The 24,342-nt window shown below is 43.4% G+C and overlaps 1 pseudogene; it reads left to right on the top strand.

Moving 5' to 3' along the window:
* Nucleotides 1-466: 466 nt before the first annotated feature.
* Nucleotides 467-1,567, top strand: LOC102927417 (Y-box-binding protein 1 pseudogene; annotated as a pseudogene).
* The last annotated feature ends 22,775 nt before the right edge of the window (nt 1,568-24,342 follow it).

The raw sequence follows: 24,342 nt of genomic DNA, 5'->3' as shown, positions 1-24,342 counted from the left end.
TGAAGATAATGGATAAATTAAGCCTCAAATACAAGTTTTGCAAAACTTATGTTTGAAGGGGTTGGGGATTTAGCTCAGTGGTAGAGCGCTTGCCTAGCAAACACAAGGCCCTGCGTTCAGTCCTCAGCTCTGGAAAGAAAAAAACAAGCTTATGTTTGAATAATTAGTAATTCAAGCCTACATCACCAAAAAGAGAAAACCATTTTTTGAGAAAGGTAGACATAAGTTATCAATGTTAGCAAAAACAATAGTTTGGAGAAAAATTAAAACATTTTTATCAATGAAATTTGTACTTGAAAGTTTAATAAAAAGCTACACCTGGAGTTCGGTCGGTAGCGGGAGTGCAGAGCGGACCCCAGAGAGCCCTGAGAGCCCCACCGCCGCTGCCGGCCTAGGCCTAGTCACCATCACACCCCGGCAGGAGCCGCAGCCGTCGTCGCTGGCCCAAGTCACCACCACTGCAACCATGAGCAGCGAGGCCCAAACCCAGCAGCCGCCCACCACCCCCGCCGCCGCCCTCAGCGCCGTCGACACCAAGCCCGGCTCCACCGGCAAGGCACGGGGAGTGGCGGCCCGGGCGGCCTCACATCGGCGCACCCGCCGGCGGGGACAAGAAGGTCATCGCAAGGAACGGATACGGTTTCATCAACAGGAATGACACCAAGGAAGACGTATTTGTACACCAGACTGCCATAAAGAAGAATAACCCCAGGAAGTGCCTTCGCAGTGTAGGAGATGGAGAGACTGTGGAGTTTGGAGTTGTTGAAGGAGAAAAGGGTGTGGAGGCAACCAAGGGTACAGGACCTGGTGGAGTTCCAGTTCAAGGCAGTAAATTCGCAGCAGACCGTAACCATTATAGACGCTATGCACGTTGTAGGGGTCCTCCACGCAATTACCAGCAAAATTACCAGAATAGTGAGAGCAGGGAAAAGAACCAGGGGTCGAAAAGCGCTCCTGAACGCCAAGCCCAACAACGCCGGCCCTATCGCAGGCGAAGGTTCCCACCTTACTATTTGAGGAGACCCTATGGGCGTCGACCACAGTATTCCAACCCTCCTGTGCAAGGAGAAGTGATGGAGGGTGCTGACAACCAGGGTGCAGGAGAGCAAGGTAGACCAGTGAGACAGAATATGTATTGGGGTTACAGACCACGATTCCGCAGGGGCCCTCCTCGCCAAAGACAGCCTAGAGAGGATGGCAATGAAGAGGACAAGGAAAATCAAGGAGACGAGACCCAAGGTCAGCAGCCACCTCAACGTTGGTACCTCCGCAACTTCAATTACCGACGCAGACGCCCAGAGAACCCTAAACCACAAGATGGCAAAGAGACAAAAGCAGCCCATCCTCCAGCTGAGAATTCGTCCGCTCCCGAGGCTGAGCAGGGCGGGGCTGAGTAAATGCCGGCTTACCATCTCTACCATCATCCGGTTTGGTCATCCAACAAGAAGAAATGATATGAAATTCCAGCAATAAGAAATGAACAAAGATTGGAGCTGAAGACCTTAAGTGCTTGCTTTTTGCCCGTTGACCAGATACACTAGAACTATCTGCATTATCTATGCAGCATGGGTTTTTATTATTTTTACCTAAAGATGTTTCTTTTTGGTAATGACAAATGTTTTTTTTTTGTTTATTTATTTTATTTTATTTTTAAAAAAAGGTCTGGTTTTTCTCAATACACCTTTAATGGTTTTTGAATTGTTTCATATCTGGTCAAGTTGAGATTTTTAAGAACTTCATTTTTAATTTGTAATAAGTTTACAACTTTATTTTAAAAAAAGTCAACAAACTGCAAGCACCTGTTAATAAAGGTCTTAAATAAAAAAAGCTACACCTGAAGATGAGTGTTATGTGCAGACCTGTAATCCTACCATTTAGTGGTGAAGCACGGGGATCATGAGTTTGTGGTCCACCTGGGCTGCATTATTAATTTTCAGGCCAGTTTGTGCTAAAAAGACAATTCAGATCATCTTAGGGATCTCAGTGAGAACTGGTTCCAAATAAAAGTTTTAAAGAGGTTGGGATAAAGTGTAAAAAATTCATAGATAGACATTGTCAATACACTCTTTCTGAGCATGAGCAGTTCTCACTCTTTCCCATTCATTTGAACACCAAAGAGGTTTTGATAACTCTGATAATAAATGTTATGTAATACTGATGATGCTTATCCAGAAAAACACACTCATTCACAAAAATAGTAGACTAAACTTTTCCAGTTTTGTTCTTTGTTTCAACCAGAATCTCAATATCTTATTACATGAGGAAATCAGGGCAGGCATGGACCTCAGAAAGCAATGGAGATAGTCTCCAAAAACTTTTCATCTGACCATTTGGGAATGCCACAAATACATCATCAGAATGGAAAAGTTCTAATCTACTGCAGAAGGATCAGGAGCCTTTCCATCTTATTTACAGGTGATGTCCACTTTGTCTGTAAGAAAGGGAAATTTTTAAAGTCACTGACAACATAGGAGTATCAGAAAGCAGTCCTGGGTTAAGGAGACTACATAAATATCACACAAGTCCTACTACCTCAGAGACTTCTCATGATATAACAACAAAATCATCTGAAATCTGCACCCACAAGAAAATGGACAGTAATAACTGTTCTAACCAACCATGTACACAAAGTACTCTGCAAGTGTTGCCAAGGGAGGAATCACATAACCCTTGTGAAAGCCCCATCTTCAATATCTAGGTACTCAGAACCTGCCCAAAACTGAGGCTGATTCAATAAAGAAACTGCTTCTTCCCATCATGATCAGCAAGAGCTGTCCTCAGCTGGGTGGATGCTAGTGGACACAGGATTACAGTATTAACCCAGTAGGTGTCATCTAGCTATGCCTCCATGACAATAATGCATGAAGAATGAATCATGAAAGAGGTGGCCAATAAGCATGATTGGGAAATAAACCTGGAATCAAGTTCCTGGAGTGTTGCTTTCTCACTAGAGACATGTTATTACTGCTATGGTTGAACATCCAGTGTGTGTGATCAGAGAAGCCAGATGGGATGCCATTTGTTGAGACCACAAGTCATCTCAAGGAAGTCCAACACATGGAACTCTCCCCACCAGGAGGGGGAAGGACATTTTCTGGTGAGAATGATTTCTATGGAGAGGATGGTGTTACTGATCTCACAACACTGACTGCAAGTCTGACTGGTTCACAGGGTTAACCCACCACATCCTATCAGGTCAGAGACAACAAGTATCCATAAATTAATAAGAAAGATAGTATGTGTCACACTGTGCATGAGAGGACACAAGGATGCATAAGCTGCAAGGGGTTGAGTGAGTGCTGCTGTGTCTGAAAGAGCCTGAGCATGTCTCCTTAGAAGTGGATGTAAGGACAAGTTTGGAATTTACTATGCAGTATAGGTGTCTCATTGTTTGTGTATCCACTTGCTGGTTTTTAGACAGTGTCTGATGTATCCTAGGCTGATATTAAACTCACTGTGTGGCACAAATGATTATCCTTTCTCCATCATCTAAATGCCAAGATTATAGGCATCAATGCCCACACCAGATTTATGTGGTGTTGGATCATTGAAAGATGTTAATGGATGCAAGGTAATCTATTGAGCCATAATGTGATGCCAAGGAGCAACATTTTGGTACAACAAAGAAGATAAAAATAAATATTGAGACATAGATGATGAGAATAATTGATGAAAAAGACAATTAAGGATATTCATTCTCATGGAGAAATATGGGGCACCAAGGAGAGAACAGGTGAGATAATTGCTTCTTGGGAGATGTGGTGGTTTGTGTTAATAAGAAGTGGAGAAGAGCCGGGCGTTGGTGGCACATGCCTTTAATCCCAGCACTCAGGAGGCAGAGGCAGGCGGATCTCTGTGAGTTTGAGGCCAGCCTGGGCTACCAAGTGAGCTCCAGGAAAGGCGCAAAGCTACACAGAGAAACCCTGTCTCGAAAAACCAAAAAAGAAAAAAAAAAAAGAAGTGGAGAAGGGACCTACAGGATACACTACAGTAGAGGGAACATAAAACCAGAGAGCCACGAGAACAGCCCCATTTCCCTTGCTTTCTCTCTGTGAATCCCTGTGTGTTCATCTCCAGGATAAAAGCTACATGTGAGGGGCAAAGTCATGTGATCAGTGTCTCTATCTGCCTTGCATCCTCCCTGCAGCATCAATATTCATCTTTCCTGCTATGGGATGCTGTCCAGCAGGCAAGGAGTGACCATTGCTTTCTTGGACTCTGAGCCTCTATGATGGCCTAACGGTGATGTATATAAGATTGGGACCATTAAGGTGTTCCTTCACGTAGAATCTCAGGAGATCATACCTATCCCTAAGGACAGATAGCAGATAGGCTGTTAAAGGTTACTGGGGAAAATGTTTTCTTTATTGATGTAGGCATTAAATAGATGCTAATTCTCTTCTCATACAAAAAACTGTAACCAATTCCTTCACCAAGCTTGGCTTGGTGGTGTTGTGTCATTATTTGTCAGTTATGTATCATCTGGGTGAGTATAAAGTGTTTATGAGTCTCCAAAATAATTCACACAACATCTTCAAAACAATTCAAGGGGTAGGTAGCAGACTGGCCATGATTTCGACCTCATAACACTGTAAGGATGGTCTGGATGAATTAATGAAGGAGACCTAACATGGAGGCTCTGAGAGGAAATGGCCATGTCTAGATCACTCTCAGATGGAAAGTTCCTTCTCAGGGAGACACTAGGACTATTTATTGCTAAGTTCTGGCCACTGATGAAATGAAAATCATTCAAACAGGCATAGAGCGATTTCATGGAATTGCTGCTTCTGTAAGAAAAGACTATCTCATCACTGGCCTATAATCTCAGTGTACAGGAGGCTGAGGGGTGAGGATCAAGAGTTTGAGGACTGCCTGGGGTTCATGACGCTCTTTCTAAAAAGAAATCATTTAGATCGTGCTTGAGCTGCAGTATTTGGGAAACCAAAGACAGTTTTCTGAAGAGGGAAATTCCTTTTCCTGTGAGGATGATGAAATGATAGCAGTGTGGTAAGAGGGGGGGCCCACCAACTAAAAGCCACACGCTGTGTGTCTTCCCATCTGGCTAGGACTGTCCCGAACCAACTGCAAGGTTGTAAAAGCCACAGGAGGAGATGCCATGACTGCAATTCTCTCAGCTTTTCTTTGAGAGAGAGAGTGTGAAGATGTGAAGATTGTGAGCAGACATCCTACTGTGGGGTTGATGGCTTTACTTCCCACAGCCAGGCACTGTTCCATCAGGACACCTCAGGATCTCTGAAGGTGGTTGTGGTAATAAGGGCCTATTCAGTCCTTAGGGACAAACCTCTCACAGGGAACTCTCTTCTAGGACTGACTCTGTGCTTGAACCTAGTGCATGAATGTAAGTGTGTTCTAAAATGTCAGATCCCTCCTAATCACGGAGGACAATAGAACATCTCTTGACACTGGTAATGGAAAACGGTAGATGTTGACAGATGCTGTGAAATGTCATTGGATCCTGGGGCAGAGTTCTGCAACTCTGAAGCCTCATGTCCTACGACAGAGAAGCTGATTTCAAGTGGGGATCTTTCCAAAGACTCCACTCAGGGCTGAGCCAAGACCTGTGGCTTCCAAAGGAAGACATGTGATCACAACATGTGAGGGGACCTCATGTACCTGGAATTATTCTTTATTAAATGAAAGCCTGTATTCCTGGTACAGAGTGTCCCAAATGCTGTCCTGACTGAAGGCTGAGTTAGTCATCCTGTTTATTGAATGGTCTCATGTCAGGCAATATCTCTGCTTCTGTCAGAAGCCTCATGGAACAGTGATTCTCTGGAGTTAGTAGTAATAGGTAAGAGAACACTCAAGATCTCCAGGTCAAGTCCCAAACTTCAAGAAAGGGGTCTATTCTCAAGGGTGTTTCCCTCCTGTAGCCCAACAATTGGGGACAAATTGCTCTCTGTAAGCCCATGCAACATGATGCCTTCTTCTGTCTAGAATTCTTCAGCCCTTTCAGCCAGACTGTCAGCCCTGTCCAGCCCCGTGGTGACCTCATGAAGGAACACCACACTCCAGTGTCTCCAATGGCAGAAATATGATGGTTTCATTCTGACAAAAGAAGATGAGGCATTCTTCATTCAGGCTACTGGACTCACACCATGTAAATTCTACTTGGCAGTTCTAGGCTCTTTTCCTAGTCATAGTGAAAACTTTAGATGTTATAGCTACAAAAATAGTCCCTACATGTGGTCTAAGGCCAGTGACCCCCTGGAAATACAAATCTCAGGCATTTTAGCCCCAGCATGGATGTGGTCATGTTTTAAGAGGCATGAGCTCTGCTCCCTGGGGTGTCCCAAGCAGGATGGTGCCAAAGGAAACTCGTGGCTCTTACACTAGAGTTTTGGAATGTTAAGGAAGTAGCACCTGCAGGATATGATGGGAAGTAGAGATGTGTGTCAGGAACCAGCTGTCTTCCTTCCAATGCTGTCCAGAAAGTCCTCCTTCCAGAACTACCCTGGTCCAGTCTTGGCTTCAGGAGATTCCATAACCATCAGTGTTTCTCTGACACCAGCTTCAGTGGATTTGCTCAGTCCATGAAAGGGAAGGTAACTGAGCTCTCCTGCCACACTGTCCTCTGCTCCCCACATCATTCTGTCTAACTTTCCCTCCAATCCCCAGGAACGGCTCCCATGGGAGCAAGTATAGATGGCACAGTACAAATAAAATAGCCTTTCTTATGAGTGATCACCCCAAGTGACCTCATGTAAAGCCTTATCACAAGTGAGGGATCTAGCTACTCCATGCAGAGCCCCCAATTACACAGGTTTTTCTGTGGATGTCAAGTTTGCTGAGGTCATAATGAGGGCAGTGGTCTCAATAAGGAACAGATCCTGAAATGATGTTTAATTAGAGAGATCCAGGTCCTCAGAATGTGATTCTGGTGAATCTCAGCTCAGTTGAAGGTGAGCAATCCCTCATCCATTCTTCTCTCTAGGACAGCTTCCTGTCACATCCTCACTCTCAGCCCACACTTGCTTCACAGTGTCCTCTGAAAACACTGACTTGACTCTGCTGTGTCAATCACTGGACAGATGGATATCTTCCATATGTCCAAAGATGGGACTCCCCACCCGCCACTGTTAAAAATCACTGGTGCAAGCTCGGCAGTCATAGAATTCTCCGTGTGTGTCTAACCTTTGCTATCAGGGACAACTACAAGTGATACAGTTCTTAAGGCTTCCTTCCCCAACTGCTATCACACCTCAGTAACTGTGGAACTTGTCCTCTCAGGTCAGGGGACAATGTCCTCTCTGACCTTAAAGTGTGATGTGTGATCCTACACCAGGAAGTGCTCTTAGCTTGAGTATGAGTGAGGGGAAATAGGGATGGTCAGTCACATGGGGATGCACCACTCAAAGATGCAGAACCTAGCAGGGCCCTTTGAAGAATGCCCATGCCACCTCTTCATTGAAATTCAGAAAATTCTCATTGGGACACAGGGGATTCTTGCAGCAGCTGCAAGACAGATGTAAGACTAGGAGATGATGTCTCCATGGTGTGGTGATATATTGTGTCCCCCAATATATTGTGTACCCTAATAAAGCTTACCTTAGGATCAGAGGAAAAAGTCAGCCACTATATTAAACATAGAAGTCAGGAAATGGTAGCACACACCTTTAATCCTAGTATTCAGGAGGCAGAGATCCATCTGGATCTCTGTGAATTCAAGGCCACACTGGGGAACAGAGCCAAGCATGGTGATACATGCCTTTAATCCCAGCACTAACCATAGATGTCTGGAGGTCTGTATAGACAGACAAGAAGTGATGTAGCTGGGAGAAGAGAGGAAGTGAGATGCAGAACAGAAAGACATATAGGCATGTGTATACAGGAAGTAGGTCTCTTTGGCTGAAGCTCTCCAGGTGGTAAGAACATGGCTGGCTTCTTTCTGCTTTTCTGATCTCTCAGTTTTTAACCCAATATCTGGCTTTGGGTTTTTTTAATTAATAAGACTGTTTAGCAATTCATATTACACCATAGTCATCCTCTCTCCCTCACACTTCTCTTATCCTCTTTCCCAGTATCCTCTGTAGACCCCAACACCACATATGGAGCCCATCCCAATATCTGGTGATTGACAGTGGCCTTTCTCCAGGGAATTTGCTCCATCCCCAGGTTACCTGCTAACCCTCAGCACATCTATCCAGGTTTTTTTGTCAACTCAATTTGTGTCCAAGGACCCAAGGGCCAAACTGAGATCTCAGCAGCATTTGAAGCATCCCAGAGCCTTAGATACTGGGTTCCATAAGAAAATATCCAGATAGAGATGTTGGGGCTCAGCTTGGGGAGGAACATATGGTAAAGATGGAAAGCAGAGAGCCCAGTCCCACATCTGCCCATCACTCATCAGATATTTCTTCTCACCCATATGAATCCAGGCACTAAGAATACTGTGGTCAGTGTTGGAAGATATCTCCTAGGTGGCTAGAGAAAATAATTGGTTTAGTGAACCCTCTTCTGATGATAATGTCATCATCAGAAGAATGTTGTGTTTATTGAATGAAAGTAGCTCCTATAGTGTCATAGAAAGTGGCATTATTAGGAGGTGTGGCCTTGTTGGAGGATATTTGTTACTGAGTTTGAGTTTTGAGGTTTCAAATGCTCAATCCAGGCCTGGTGTTACACTTTCTTCTTGATGCCGGTTAATCTGATGTAAAAGTCTCAGCTCCTTCTCCAGGACCATGCTTTCCCAAAATGCTTCAATGCTACCCAGCATGATGCTAATGACCTAAATTGCTGAACCTGTAAACCTTTAGATATTTTCCTTTATAACAGTTACTGTGGCCAAGATGTCTCTTCACATCAATAGAACCCCTAACTAAGAAATTATCTTTTACAAGTCTTTCCTCTGTCCAAGACTCAGTTTCTCCAAATGTAAGGGGGAAAAGTCAGTTTCACATTATTATGTTCCTTTCAATGTTGACCCAGGTTGTAATGTCTCCTGACACAGGACTTCCAGAACTATACTCTGCAGCTAGCCTGTCCCATCTGCCATAATGATAGTGGCATAGATTTCTGTAGAGCAAAGAACCATGGCACTACATTCAGGCCCTTTCCCTCCAGCTCATGGAATTCAGCTCTAGTGTGAGGAGAAGGGCCAGAAGTCAGATCCCCTGGGTTCAATCCCAAGGTTTTCCACATCCTTCCAGGTGATCTGACTAAATTGGAGTGTAGGTGAATTCATGTAGTATGATTATAAGAGTGGCAGGTGATAAATACAAACATCTAGAATGAGTCTTGATCATAGCAGGTATTCAAGAAGGCATCACAGTTACTCAATCCTTATGTCACTTGTGTCCCAGGACTGGAAAGAAGTGAAGGTTCTCATCAGAATACCTGTGGCCTTCCTCCCTGGGGAACACAGGAAGGAAGTGTGTGAGTACAGGTGGCCAGGGTCTCAGAAGGTGATGAGCTCCACTATCTGCAGTAAAATCAGGGCTCAATGCAAAAGACCAGGGAAATGATCCAGACTGGGACAGATGAACTTAGAAACACTTTTATAAAATCTCAGATGAGCAAATGTGATCTCAGTACCTGGGCAGATGCCAAACATTCTGTGCAATTTTCCAACTCATAAAACATATATCATGTGTTGTAAAAAACACTGATATTTCTCTGCATGTGCCTGAATTTACAGGTCTGCTATCCTCCTGCCTGAGACTCTTTCCTCTATTGCAGTCCAGAGGGTGACAACCAGTTTAGAACTTTTTGCAAAATCTGTGGAGCAAAGTGACCAAAGACAGAGGTCACCAGAAGAGGTAATTTTAGTCCAGACACATACTGCCACCTGCTGGATAGTGATGACTTCCAAATAACGCCCTTTTGTTTCGCCAGTTCCTGGTTAGTTACCGGGACATCCATGAATGAAACCTGTGTGGGAGGAAGAAGGTGAAGAGAGAGAGAGAGGTGGGGGGAAGGTCCAAGATCCCAGTATCAAAGTGGTTGTGGAGAGGCTCCGGGTTCAGCAATTTGAGGAACTAAACCTAGGACTTCACAATCCCCAGTTTTCTGCCTCATCTCATGCTTCATTTGCAGGAAGAGTTCGAGGACAGTGTAGGGCTTGCAAGTTTAGTGGGTCCCTCACCCCATCATCAGTGATAAGAACTAGGGCCCCTATTTAGTCCAGAGGGCCTTCTTTGTTCTACCTCTCTAGACCTTCAAGGACATCTACAGCTGACCCCTCCCTTCTGCAAACACCTGCCTCCTGTGTGCTATGGTCTCATTCTACCCTAGCTTTCTCAGAACTCCATGTCTTCATACTTGTGTTCCCTTTCTGACTCCTTGGCATCTCTCTGGTTGTTAACATGTCCCTGGGATCTAAGATCATGTGACTAAAAGAGTCCTGATGCTCTCAGTACCTCTATCCATCCACTTAGCTGTAACAAGAGACAGCCTTGAGCAGGCAGGTCTCCTGAAGGCAGATTATACTACTACCACTTCCCCATGGGACCCTGTAAATTACAAGGCCCTTCCCCCAACCCACCCATTCTCCATGACTGCAGTTGCTCTCAGAGACAGAGTTCACCAGCACCAATTAGACTAAGAGGTGAGTCTTTGTTCTCATACCAATCACCCCAGCCTCAAGGCTTTGATTCCAGGAGTATAATCCTATGCCCTCACATCACCACCCATTGCAGTCCCAGTTTCAGGCCAGCCAGCAGGCAGGTCTCCTGCAAGCAGGCCAGACTACTACTATCCCACACCAGACAATAAAGACGTACAAGCCCCACCCCATCCCCTAAACCCACCCACCCTCCAAGACTGCAGCTGCTCCCTGAAACACAGAGTCCATCAGCATCGATTGGCTGGAGAAATCTGATTAGACCAAGAGTTCCCATTGAATCATGAGCTCTGGTTGGACCAAGAGTATTGATGGACCAAGAGAGGCTCCCTCAGACAGACACCTTTTACACCAAGTGGACAAAGAGATGGGTAGATGCCAGTGCAAAAATACAATCAACAACATAAAGACCAATATGGCATCACCAAAACCTAGTGGTTCTACATCAGCAAGACCTGAACATCCCAGTGAAGAGGAAGCAGAAGAAATTGACCTTAAAAATAACTTTAAGATGATAGAGGCCTTAAAGATGAAAGAAAATTCCCTTAAAGAAATCAAGGGAAAAAAACAAAAAATTGAGGAAATCAGTAAATCCCTTAAAGAAAGCCAAGAAAAAGCAATTAAACATGTGAAGGAAACAGTCCAAGATTTAAAAACTGAAATGGAGAAAATAAAGAAGATACAAACTGAGGGAATGCTGGAAGTGGAAAATATAAGTAAATGAACAGGAACTACAGATGCAAGCATAGCCAACAGAATGCAAGAGTAGGAAGAGAGATTCTCTGGCGTTGAAGATACAATAGAGAAAACAGATTCGTCAATCAAAGAAAACATTAAAGCCAACAAAGGCATAACACAAAACATCCAGAAAATTTGGGACAACATGAAAAGACCAAACCTAAGAATAATAGGGATAGAAGAAGGAGAAGAATACCAACTCAAAGGCACAGAAAATATATTCAACAAAATCATAGAAGAAAACTTTCCCAACCTAAAGAAGGTGATGCCTATGAAGATACAAGAAGCTTACAGAACACCAAATAGACTGGATCCAAAAAAAGTCCCATCACCACATAATAATTAAACCACTAAACATAGAGAATAAAGAAAAAAATTAAGAACTACAAAGGAAAAAGGCCAAGTAACATATAAAGGCAGACCCATTGGAATAATACCTGATGTCTAAATGGAGACTCTGAAAGCCAGAAGGTCCTAGAAAGATGTTATGCAGACACTAAGAGGCCATGGATGCCAGCACAGACTATTATACCCAGCTGTGGAGCCTCCATGGGACTGGACTAGGCCCTCTGCATAAGGGAGACAATCATGTAGCTCGGTCTGCTTAAGGGCCCCCTGGCAATAGGATCAGGATCCATCACTGGTGTATGATCTGCTTTTTTGGATCTCACTACCTATGGTGGAATATTCTGCATGCACAGCCTTGATGTAGGGGAATGGTCTTGGACCTGCCTCAACTGAATGTACCAGGCTCTGCTGAACCCCCATGTGAGGCTTTGCCTTTGAGGAGGTAGGAATGGGGGGGTTTGAGGGGAAAGGCTTGGGGGCAGGAGGAGGGAGGAGAGGAGAATCCGTGGTTGGTATGTAAAATGAATAGAAAATTTCTTAATAAAAAAAGAGAAAATGTATTTTTGTAACAAAAAACAATAGCAAAGAAAAGTTGCCTGGGATGACAAAAAGCTATATATAATCCATATTTCCTTTCTGTATGGTTAGTTTTTTTAACTATAAAATGTTATTCTGCAATAAAGAGGAACAACTCTTGCATGAAAAAAAGTTACTAGAATAAAGTGTTTACTTCCTTTCTTTAAGGTTTCCAATCTAAATCTGAGTAAAAATAAATTGAGGATTTTTTTTACATACAATGACTCAGTAAAACAATAAATTGAGGATTTTTCACATAAAATGACTCAGTAAAACAAATAATTGTTCTCAAAAGTTCCCCCGACACTAGCCATAAATCCTCCTGGTTCTACAATTAAAAAACATTTCTTTAAGCGTTTGAAACCCTTTTGAGTGGATGATGATTTGAATGAGGAAAATGTCATTCTGATTATCGTCCTCAGCTATTTTGAGATATCCTAAACACATAATTACATTTATTTATTTAACAGGAAAAATGCTGCCTGTGCTTTTAAGAACTGGGACTTATTTATGCTTACTCAAAGTTTATGGGTGTTTAAAAAGAACCACACTTCAAACTACAGGGAGAAAGAAAACATCCCAAGGCAGTAGCAACAATACCACAAGCAAACAACAACAAAAATAAACAAAATAAAACCCAGACCAAAAAAAATCTTAAAACTTTCAAAAACTGTAAAGTCAGAATTGTCAGAAAATGTTTCACTTTTTTGTGTAGCATAAAGTTTAAATTTTTAAAAATAAAAAACCATAATCCCTTGTGTGGTTTGGATGACAGTAGCTGGTATGTTTACACACTTAGTCCACTGTTGGTTGAATACTTTGGGAGGAAGGATTAGGAAGTCTGACCTTATCGAAGGAGGTGTATCACTGCGGCCAAGTAGGAAGATTTCAAAAGACACCCACCATCCCCAGTGTGCTCTCTGATTCCTGCTTGTTGAAACATGAGAACTCTGTTGCTCCTGTGAGGATTCCTTCACTATGCCATTATGAACTATCTATAACCCTTTGAAATTGTAAACCCCATTACCACTTTCTTTTGTAAGGTGCCTTGGTCATGGCGTTAGTGGCAGCAGTAGTAAAGTAACGAACACGAACTCCACAGCAGGTTTCAAGTGTACAGCGCAGAACTGTTATCTGCACCACTGCAAGAGTGGGTGGGAAAATGAAGAGATGATGGCCATGGGCCACATAATGTACCTTCAATAGATGAGGGCATTCCCAAGATCTGTGGGCACCATGATTTCAGTGCATAAAAATTTTGAAATGGGCAGGAGGAAGGAAGAGAAGGAAATCTGCCATTGGTGCATAAAATAAATAAAAATGTCTTAATAAAAATATTTTGAAATGGTGAGTTGTGGGATTCATTGGAACCTTGTTTGGGGCTGTGTTAAATTCTGGAACTCAGCCTGGTGATAGTTCATGCCTTTAATCCTACCACTCAGAGAGTCAAAGGCAAGCAGATCTCTGTGAGTTTGAGGTCAGATTGGTTTACAGAGTGAGTTATAGGACAGCCAGAGCTACACAGAGAATACCTGTCTCAAACACCCAAAAGAAAACAACCCTCTGGGTCTTACTTCACAGTTTTCCGCGACACCTGTGATTACCATATTGTGGTGAGCAGATGCTGTGTGGCCAACAAGCATTGGGCTTTCAACAGGGTGCACTGGGGCCACAGTGACCACATTCTGCTCACTTATCAATAGTGATCAGATTTTGCCTGCTGTGCTGCAGACAGAAGGAGCATGCTCCTCTCAGAGACTTTCCTGTCAGCCTGGCTGAGTCCTTAGTTCTCAGAAGAAGTATGAATCAATTTTGTTGATCGTGTCTCCACTTGGGACTAGTCAAACTAGAAAAAAAGATTTGGTAGCCTTCTTCCTTAGCCTAAAGCAGACTTTGCAACAGTGTACGTGCCCTCTAACTATATCATTACAATTCTATAAATTATGTACACAAGATCTCCCCATGTTTATTCCACAGAGCATCCACAGAGACGGTGATAACTGGTTGAATTCATGCTCAGTCCATGTTCACCTTGATAAGGAAATAGATCACAGTGCTTACAAAAGAATATTTTAAAGTTAGATGTCTGGACCTATTTATAACTCTATTTGTTTTTTTCAGTCCTTTTTATATTAAGAATTTTTTATTAATTTTACATACCAATCACATATGCCCCTCTTCCCACCTCCCTCCCCTCCAGTCTTACCCCCAATCCACTATTCCCTACTCCAAAAATGCAAGGCTTCCCCTGGGGAGTCAGCAGAGCCAGGTATATTCAGTAGAGGCAGGTCCAAGCCCCTCCCCCTACATCAAGGCTGTGCACAGTATCCCACCATAGGTAGTGGTCTCCAAAAAGGCAGCTCACGCACCAGGGATAGATCCTGATCCCACTGCCAGGGGCCCCTTAAGCAGACCAAGCTACACAATTGTCTCCCAGTCCCATGGAGGCTCCACAGCTGTTGGTCTAAAGTTCATGAGTTCCCACTAGTTTGGTTTGGTTGTCTCTGTACATTTCTCCATTATGATCTTGATGCCCTTTATTCATAAAATCACTCTTCCTTCTCTGCTACTGGACTCCTGGAGCTGGGCCTGGTGCTTGGCTGTGAATCTCTGTGGATCTCTGCATCTGCCTCCATCAGTTATCCAATGAGGGCTCTATTGTGACAGTGAGGGCATTCACCAATCTGATTACTGGGGTAAGCCAGCTCTCACTATTGCTAGTAGTCTAGGGTGGGGTCATCCTTGTGGATTCCTAGGAACTTCCCTTGTACCTGGTTTCTCCCTGTCCCCATGATGTCTCCCTATATCTAGGTAACTCTTTCATTGTTCTCACATTCCATCCCTGTTCCAGATCAACCATCCTGTTCCCTTATGTTCTCATTCCCCATCCCTTACCTTCTATTGGTCCACTCACCCTTGGTTTACTCATGGAGATCTCATCTAATTACCCTTTCCAGGGATCTGTGGTTAGTATGTAAAATTAATTTAAAAAATAAATGCATAAAATTTCTTAAATAAGAAATTAAAGATTCAATGAAACAAAGAGTTGGTTCTTTGAGAAAATCAACAAGATAGACAAACCTTGTCAGGCAGTGGTGGTGCACACTTCTAATCCCAGCACGCAGGAGGCAGAGCCAGGTGGATCTCTCTGAGTTTGAGGCCAGCCTGGTCTACAGAGCAAGATCCAGGACAGACACCAAAACTACACAGAGAAACCAAAAATAAAAAATAAAGATAGACGAGCCTTTGTCTGAACTAACTAAAATAAAGACAGTTTAATATCCAGCTATACCACTACTGGGCATTTACCCAAAGGATGCTCCATCTTACCACAAAGAAACTTGCTCAACTATGTTCATAGCAGCTTTCTTCATAATAGCCAGAATCTTGAAACAACCTAGATGTCCCTCACCCAAACAGCAGATAAAGAAAATGTTGTACATTTACAAAATAGAGTATTACTTTGATGTTAAAAACAAGGACACCAGGAAATTGGAAGACAAATTGAAGGAGCTAGAAAAAAAATCATCCTGAATGTGATAACCCAGAACCAGAAAGATAAACATGCTATGTACTCACTTATAAGAGGGTACTAGCTATAAAAGAAAGGATAATCATGCTACAGTACACAGATCCAGAATGACTAGGTATGAAGGAGGACTCAAGGGGAGACAGGTGCAGCTCCATGGGAAGGGAAAATAGGAGAGATCTCATGGGTGGACTGGAGTCAGGTGGCCTTAGGAACATGAGAGATTGGGTTTAGGGGTGGGAAACTGAGAGTACTGAAAGAGACTATTGGAAATTTATGGTATCTCTGGGTCAGGTAGAAAACGGGTGCAAGGGAAACTCTCAGAAATCTACTGGAAGGACCCCAGCTAAGACTCCTAGCAATAATGGATATATATCCTGAATTGACCATCTCCTGTGACCATGCAAGACTTCCAGTGGAGAAACTGGGATACTAACCCAGCTCAATAACCTTTGCGCTACAGTTACTCCTGCCTATAAGAAGTGCTCAGTTAAAAGTGGTGCAGAGATTGTGGGAATGTCCATCCAATGACTGGTCCATCCTCAGACTCATCCCACAAGAGTGAGCCTTTCCCTGACACTGCCTGGAGTGCTAGAACTCAGAGACTGGACAACCCAGCATCCTAGGATAGAACCAGATATGAATGAAAAAAGATGTAAAATAAATGAATGAATCAATTTATTTTTCAAGTTATCATAATGATGCTTAATGATATTCTGCTATACTCATAGATTAGTGCCTATCCTAACTGTCATCAGTGAGGCTTCATCCAGTAACTGATAGAAACAGATACAGAGAACATCACAAAAAAAACCCACAAAAGCAACTAACTTGGTCACATAGGGTCACAGCGTCTGAACCAACAAAAAGAAAGCCTCCAAGGGACTGATCTAGTGTTCAAATGTGTAAAAGAATAAAGCAAACACTCATTTAAATTTGTATTTGTTCTTTTAAATATCCATACATGTGTACTACCACCTGGACCTGAGTGTGTTGAGGACAGATGAGGCAGACATTTATGGGGTTGTGAAAATGCCATCTGTGTAAAAATTGCAGAGTCTATTCCCTGACCTAGCCACAAAATTGGGGAAGTTAGAGCCAGGTTCATGAGCAGGGTAGTTCCCCTTCCTGTGAGTTTCCTGAAAAACAGCCTCAAAAGGCCACACACTGTTTCCTGTCCCTTCAGATAGGTATTGTATATGGATAAGTACATTTGTAGCTCCTGAAAGAGGTTACATGACTTTAACCTTCAAAGCTCTGTTATGTCTAGGTGAGATATGAAGAGGGGGAGGTGATTATAGTGGTCTAAATTATCCTGCCCCATGGCCCAGAACTGGCCCACCAGGAAACACCAGGGTCTCAGGAATTTTTGCAGAGGTGAGGATATGCTCAAGATTCAGAGGCAAACCTCTCACAGGGAACACTACCAGGATTTACTCTGGGTCTCAGGACCCCAGTGCTGGCAGGTGAGTATCCACAGCTGTCCTGGTATGCTTCTGTCATCATACACAAGAGCCATGCCTGGGCAGTGTAGATGGAAAAGAACATGTGTGGGGTGATCCTGGGGTGTTTGGAGGGCTGTGAAATTCAGTCCTGCATTCTGAAGATGGATATCCTAAATTCAAACTGCTCATTTTCTTTCAGGGACAATCCCTAAGCCCATCCTCAGAGCACAGCCACATTCCATACTTTCCCAGCAAACTAAGGCGACCATCTTGTAGGAGAGGACATCAGGAGTCAAATACTACTACACCTACAGAAAGGAAACCATATCAGTGGTGCAAACAGTTTTCACTTCAGCTTAGGAACAAGAAGGAAACCGAAACAGTATCCTCTGAATGAGCAGCCAATGATTTATCCACTGAGGCAACTCTCCAGCCCTTGATCTTGTTTTTGAACTGTGAGGATAACTATAAGTTCAGGTAGGAACTTTACATCACAACCAGATAAAAGGGTGACTATGAGGAAACATGAGAAGGTGAATGTGGTTGGAGAATGTCCTAGGAATCTGCCTCTGATTTCAGGATGGGAAATTCCCCAAACCAATTATTTGGCCTGAGCCACACACTGTGAGACCCTTTGTGGATTCCATGACTCTTTGGTGTCTAGGAACTTTGGAAGTCACAATCATACACTCTTTGGAGAAGAAAATTCAAGATTTGGGGCAAGATAAGCTGAACTTCATCTTAGGACCAAAACCAAGTTTACAGCCTTTTACATGAGAGCTGAATATACATGTCTATATTGTGTTTCCATCATAGAAGTACTGTCTTGTCAGAAAGCACTGACACCTGTACTTCATGATGACAGAGGAAAGGACATACAGTGGTACCATCACCAACCCTGCCCTAAAAGAGAAAAGGTCCTGTTCTCAGGAATCATCATCCAAGTACAGTATTAGATGATGCTACCTGTGTCTAGAACTCTACAGTATACTGAGCCTATCAGCCTTGACCAGCCCGTTAGTGACATGGGAAGGGACTCTGACATTCCAGTGTTGGTCACAGTAAAATCTTGGAAGCTTCTTTCAGTCCAAGGGAAGAGAACACACCATGAGTGTTCTTGCACCTTGAACTTACACCAAAACTATAAACACACAGCATGTCCATCCTGGGCCAACAAATGCTGACCCACAAGGGCTCATGTAGATGTTCCACTTACTGCAAGACTAAAAACCACAGTTGTTGTCAATGCCCAGTAATATCCTATAGCTCCAGGTCAAAGGTGAGGAAGTTCGAACCCTGAACCACCTACTTCAAAACCTGAAGGTCTTTCCAATAGCTCTGTACTAAGGAGAGCCACAGATGGAATTTGACTGAATGCATCTGAGTTCTCATTTGCCAGTGTGTGAGATAAGGGGAAACTTGAACCAGAGGATGGAAGAGGGCAGATTTAGGGTAAGAATGAACCCAATGCCTGTCTTTACAGGAGGGATACCCAGGAGATCATCACTAGTGGCCCCAAAATAATCTGTCCTAGGCCATTTGAGAGACTGATAGTCCAGCGTCTCTTTGATATCCAAAGATGGAGAAACTGATGTCACTGTGTGCCCTGGACAAAAGCTTCGGCTGTGTTCTTTCAGTATGACTTCCTCTTGGGCTCTGTGAGCAGCTGGAGGGCAGTAAAAATGCTACAGTGCACAGAGTTCTCTCTCTCTCTCTCTCTCTCTCTCTCTCTCTCTCTCTCTCTCTCTCTGCTCCCAGTGAGCTGCTGAGCTTTCTATCATAGAAGATGAGCCCAGCAGATGTAGTCAGAACTCTGGACACACAGATGCCACTGGGAAATTCCACATGGTGATGACCATAAAAAAGCTTGGATTCCTGGAGAGAGAAAGTTTGAAAAACAGAGCAATGGGAAAAGAAAAATAATAACAGACAAGGAAGTCCTCAGAAACAGGGCATGGTGAGATAGCTGAGGAAATGTAAGAAGCTATTTGAGCAGCCTTCTTCTCCCTCACATAGTTCTCTATACAGCCTTCTCTGTCGGTGCAGCCAGGCCTGATGATGTCCTTAGGAGAAAACATGACCCTGAAAATTCCATCAAGAAACTGGGTGGAAATTTCTTCCCTTTTAGGGATAAAATAAAAACTTGACCTAAATATTAGCAGGAAACACACCCTGGCATGTGGATGGAATGATAGACATGATCAACATGAGCATAGCATAATCCAGAATTCAGGATTGTATTAAAAATATATGTGTCAAACTCTCTCTCTCTCTCTCTCTCTCTCTCTCTCTCTCTCTCTCTCTCTCTCTCTCTCTCTCTCTCTGTGTGTGTGTGTGTGTGTGTGTGTGTGTGTGTGTGTGTGTGTGTGCATGTATGGGAGGGTGTGGGTTTGTGTGCTTCATTTACAGGGAATGAAAAATGGGAGATGTGTTCTCTCGAATTGAAGAAGACAAAGAATTTGATCAAAAGTGAATAATCAAGATCTGAAAGTACTTCAAAAAGAATAGATAATCACTCACTGCCCAACATAACAAAACACCAAATACAGCAGATACAGCGTGGTTGCATCTGGAATCATAAATACAGCCTGCACTCAAGATACAGCCACTTAGATTCTGCCCAGTGCTGAGGTAGATTCAAAACAGAGACTCTCCTGCATTCCACCATGAGCTGATTGTAAAAAGCAGCAGGAACCGTCCTCAGCTGGGCACACTCTGATGGACACACAGGTTTACAGGACTCACCCACCAGAGTCTATCTGGCTGTGTGATCAGTAATTGTGGTCCATGTGAAGAGCTGTGGATGGAGGCCATGGATCACGTTTGGAGAAGAATCTTGATCCTACATCCCGGGGAGTTCATATACACCAGCAAACAAGATGCCTCTGCTGAACTCTGCATCTTACCCTTCTGTGTCAGAGAGGGTGAATGAGATGCCATGTGTGGCTGTCAGTCATCTGAGGCAAGTTCACCACATGGAGCTCATCTCACCCAGACAAGTGTTGGTGTTTGGTTTCATGCAAGTATGTGGAGGAAACAGGGTCACTCCAGGAAGAATTCTGGCTTTTGCAGAGACAGGGGAGAAGCCCTTTTATTGTTAGACAATTTACACCTTAGCAAGTCAACTTCCCCATAACAAACCTCTTATCTGAAACTTCCCAAAAAAGACAAATGCCGATGCAATTCTCAGGGACAGGACCTCACACTTTTGTGAGTCCTTCTACAACCAAGTTTTGAATAGGTTTGAACCTTTCAGGAAGAACTCAGATAAGATTGATATACTTCAAACAGAAGGCAGTAGACACAAAAGGTAAGAATCACAAAAGACAGATCAAAGCCCAGGCACTAACACTCCAAAAAAAAAAAAAAAAAAAAAAAAAAAAAAAACCAGCTTCAATGCTCTGTGGGAACTCCCAATATACAACCAGGAGAGGGCAGCACTTCTTCTCCCTGACAGTGATGCCTGTGTTAGTTCGGTATGAACAAGCTCACAGCACTCAGTGAAACCCTGACTGGTACAAATGGCACGCCTCATCACTTATTCTCAGGTCAGAAAAAGCAGGTGCCCATGAAATCCACAGAGAAGATATACTACAACCATGTGACACATTGGGCATAACAACTCACAGGGGTGGAAAAAGCAGGGTCTGGGATAAGAATATCTCCTTAGCAATGGATGTAATGAAATACTTGGGACATATGCACAGTGTGAGAGTTCTATAGGAAATATATTTGATCCTGTTCACCACAAACTCTGGGGGACGTTTTCTTTACTTTGATGAGACAGGGCCCAGGCTGACCCAAAACTCATTGCATAATAAGAATTTCCTTAACTCCCTCTACTCTTAGCTCTACTCCTGAATGAAGTTAAAAGACATGAGCCACAACATCATATTTATGCAATACTGGGGATCAAACCCAGACACAAGTACTCTACCAAATGATCATTTTTCTGATTCAGTAAAGGAAATATACAGACAGACTTAAAGGATGATGATTATTCATATTGACATTGATACAAAGAGGAAATTAAGAATGTGTTTGGGGCTCAGCAACAAAAGGAAGAAATGCTCAGTGACACCTCTCTCTTTCTCCATGTGACAAACAAGACATGTGTGCCCTGGACCCATCCTGGGAGGTGATGCTAAGTTAGACAATTTATTCATGTGACACACTCCTAGCATGGGGTCATTACTGAAGAGGTTGAAATTTTAAGACCCAGACATGGTGGATGATGACAATAAACTCCTTTCTGGACACTGCAGAACAGTTGAACATCTGAGCTCACAGTGGTTGTGATGGCATCTACAAGCCCCATGTAAGCTCAATGAAGAGCAAATCTAGTATGGTGATGGGAGATGGACACAAAGTACCACCCATAGATCAAGAGCTATTGGCATTTCATGCCTATTGGAAGAGGGAGAGTCAGTTTTCATTAATTGGTGTATGCCCAAACTATGGGAAGCACAAATTGAGCTGCATGAGACAAAGAGAACAGAAATTTATGTGTATAAGGAAAAGCAGTGGACTTTCTACAACTTGCAGGTCACAGAAGGAATCAAAAAGCAAATCAGGTCCATGAGCAGGGAACTAGCAAGAGATGGTTAAGGGACAAGGGGAGGTTGGAAGGGTGGACTCCATCAAAACACAATGCATACTGCTAGGACAATTTCAAACAATTAATATAGTAAGTACATGGCCAGGTTTGGTGGCCTACACCTTTAATCCAAACACTTGGGAAACAAAGGCAGGAGGATTTCTGTGAGTTCCAGCCCAGCCTGGCCTACATAATGAGCTCCAATGAGAGAGCCTGTCTCCAGTCAAAAACAAAAGTTATTAAACCCATAAACATACATAAAATATAGAAGATGAAAAATGGATAAATAAAATGTGGTACATGTACACAATGGAGTACTACTCAGCAGGGAAAAACAATGACATCATGAGGTTTGCAGGCAAATGGATGGATCTAGAAAAAAATCATCCTGAGTGAGGTAACCCAGACTCAGAAAGACAAACATGGTATGTACTCACTCATAAGTGGATACTAGATATAAAACAAAGGATGACTAGACTGCTACTCACAACTCCAGGGAGGCTACGTAGCAAACAGGACCCTAAAAAGCCACAGGGATTGCCCAATGACAGAGAAATGGATGAGATCTACGTGAGCAAACTGCATGTGAGGGGGAGTAATGAAGGGCAAAGGTTGGGGGAAAGAGAGCTTAGGGGAGTGAGAGATCCCAGCTGGATCAAGAACAGAGAGGGAGAACAAGGAATAAGAAACCATGATAAATGAAGACCCCATGGGAATAGAAAGAAGCAGAGTGCTAGAGAGTTCCAAGGAAACCCACAAAGATACCTCCACAATAGACTACTGGCAATGGTGGAGAGAAAGCCTGAACTGACTTACTGTGGTGATCAGATGGCCAAACACTCTAACTGTTGTGGTAGAACTCTCATCCAATGACTGATAGAAGTGGATGCAGAGATCCACGGCCAGGCCCCACGTGGAGCTCTGGGAGTCCAATCAACAAGAAAGAGGAGGGATTGTATGAGCAAGAGATATTGAGACCGACACTGGAAAAAGCACAGGGACAAATAGTCAAACTAGTGGAAACACATGAACTATGAACCAATAGCTGAGGAGCCCCCAACTGGATTAGGCCCTCTGGATAAGTAAGACAGTCGATTAGCTTGAACTGTTTGGGAGGCCCCCAGGTAGTGGGATCAGGTCCTGTCTTTAGTGCATGAGCTAGATTTTTGGAGCCTGGGGCCTATGCTGGGACACTTTGCTCAGCCTGGGTGAAGGGAGGAAGGGAGTGTACCTGCCTCAACTAAATCTACCAGGCTGAGCTGAATCTCCAGGGGAGTCCTTACTCTGGAGGAAATGGGAATGGGGGGTAAGTTAGGGGGAGGGGGTGGGATGAAGGAGGACAGGGGAATTGGTGTCTGATATGTAAAATTAAATTAAATTATAAAATTCAACAAAAAGAAACATATAGAAGATTGAAAAAAATTAAAGATAAGAACTTTGCAATTGCAGGATAAGGTGGGTGTGGCCCGGGGTGGAGTATGTCTCAAGGGCAGTAGAATACTGGAGGCCCTGCCATCGATCCCTCGCACTAAAGAGAAGAGGAAAGAAAATATTTTTACTGAGCTCTCTTTTTCTTCAACTAGGTGGCTGAACAGACAGCAACATACAGGGCTTTGGTAAGGTCTTGACGGACAAGACTATTACCCTCATGGTCTGGCCCAGTGAGTTACTCCCTCAAGAATGGCAAGGTTGAGATTCAAGACAATGGAGGCACCCCACCTGACCAGCAGCAGGTAGTATTGCTGCCAGCAGATAGAGGGTGGCTGCACTCTGGCCAACAGCAAGGTCCAGGAAGAGTCTCACACTTCAACTGCTGCTGTGCCTGTGTGGTGGCATCAAAAAGCCATCCCTTGGCCAGTTTCTCCACAAACACAACTGTAACAAGGCCATGCACTGCTGCCCACAAACGCTGTACGTGCCTGCATCCCTGTGTGGTCAACTGCTTCAAAATGTGTGGCCACACCAACAGCCTGCTCCTAAAGAATGTCAAATAATGCTGGGACCTTGTTTGGTCCAGGACCCATGGGGAAACATTGGATATTTTTTGCCTGAAGCAGAAGGACTAAGGAAAATGATGATGCCGAGATTGGGCTGGTGACATGGACCAGTTTATGAGTACTGCTGCCAACCTTCAGTCCTGACTGTGATCTACATTGCACAAGCAGAAATCTGCCTTCTACACTTGTCCTCTGTCCTCCATGAGTGTCTGTGGCACATTTCAGTATACACACATAAAGGAGAAAATAAGTGTAATTTATTGTTATTAAGTGAGTGTAATTAAATGAATGTGATTTAAAGTTGTAATAGAAGTACATACATCAAAAAGGAACAAACAACCAAAAATAGTGATGTACAGTTTTTGTAACCCATCACTTGAGGCTATGAGGAAGACAATTATAAAGTTTATTCCATGCAGATGTACACAGTGAGACCTTCAAACATTTTGAATATGAAGAAGAATTTTACATAAAAAGTGTGAAAAGGAATAAAGCAAACCGACACATAAATTTGTATTTAATATGGGTAA

This window comes from Peromyscus maniculatus, chromosome 1 (assembly GCF_049852395.1).
Source record: "Peromyscus maniculatus bairdii isolate BWxNUB_F1_BW_parent chromosome 1, HU_Pman_BW_mat_3.1, whole genome shotgun sequence".
Classification (NCBI taxonomy): Eukaryota; Metazoa; Chordata; class Mammalia; order Rodentia; family Cricetidae; genus Peromyscus; species Peromyscus maniculatus.
Note: the sequence above shows the minus strand (reverse complement) of the source record. Positions and strands in the feature narration are given on the sequence as shown.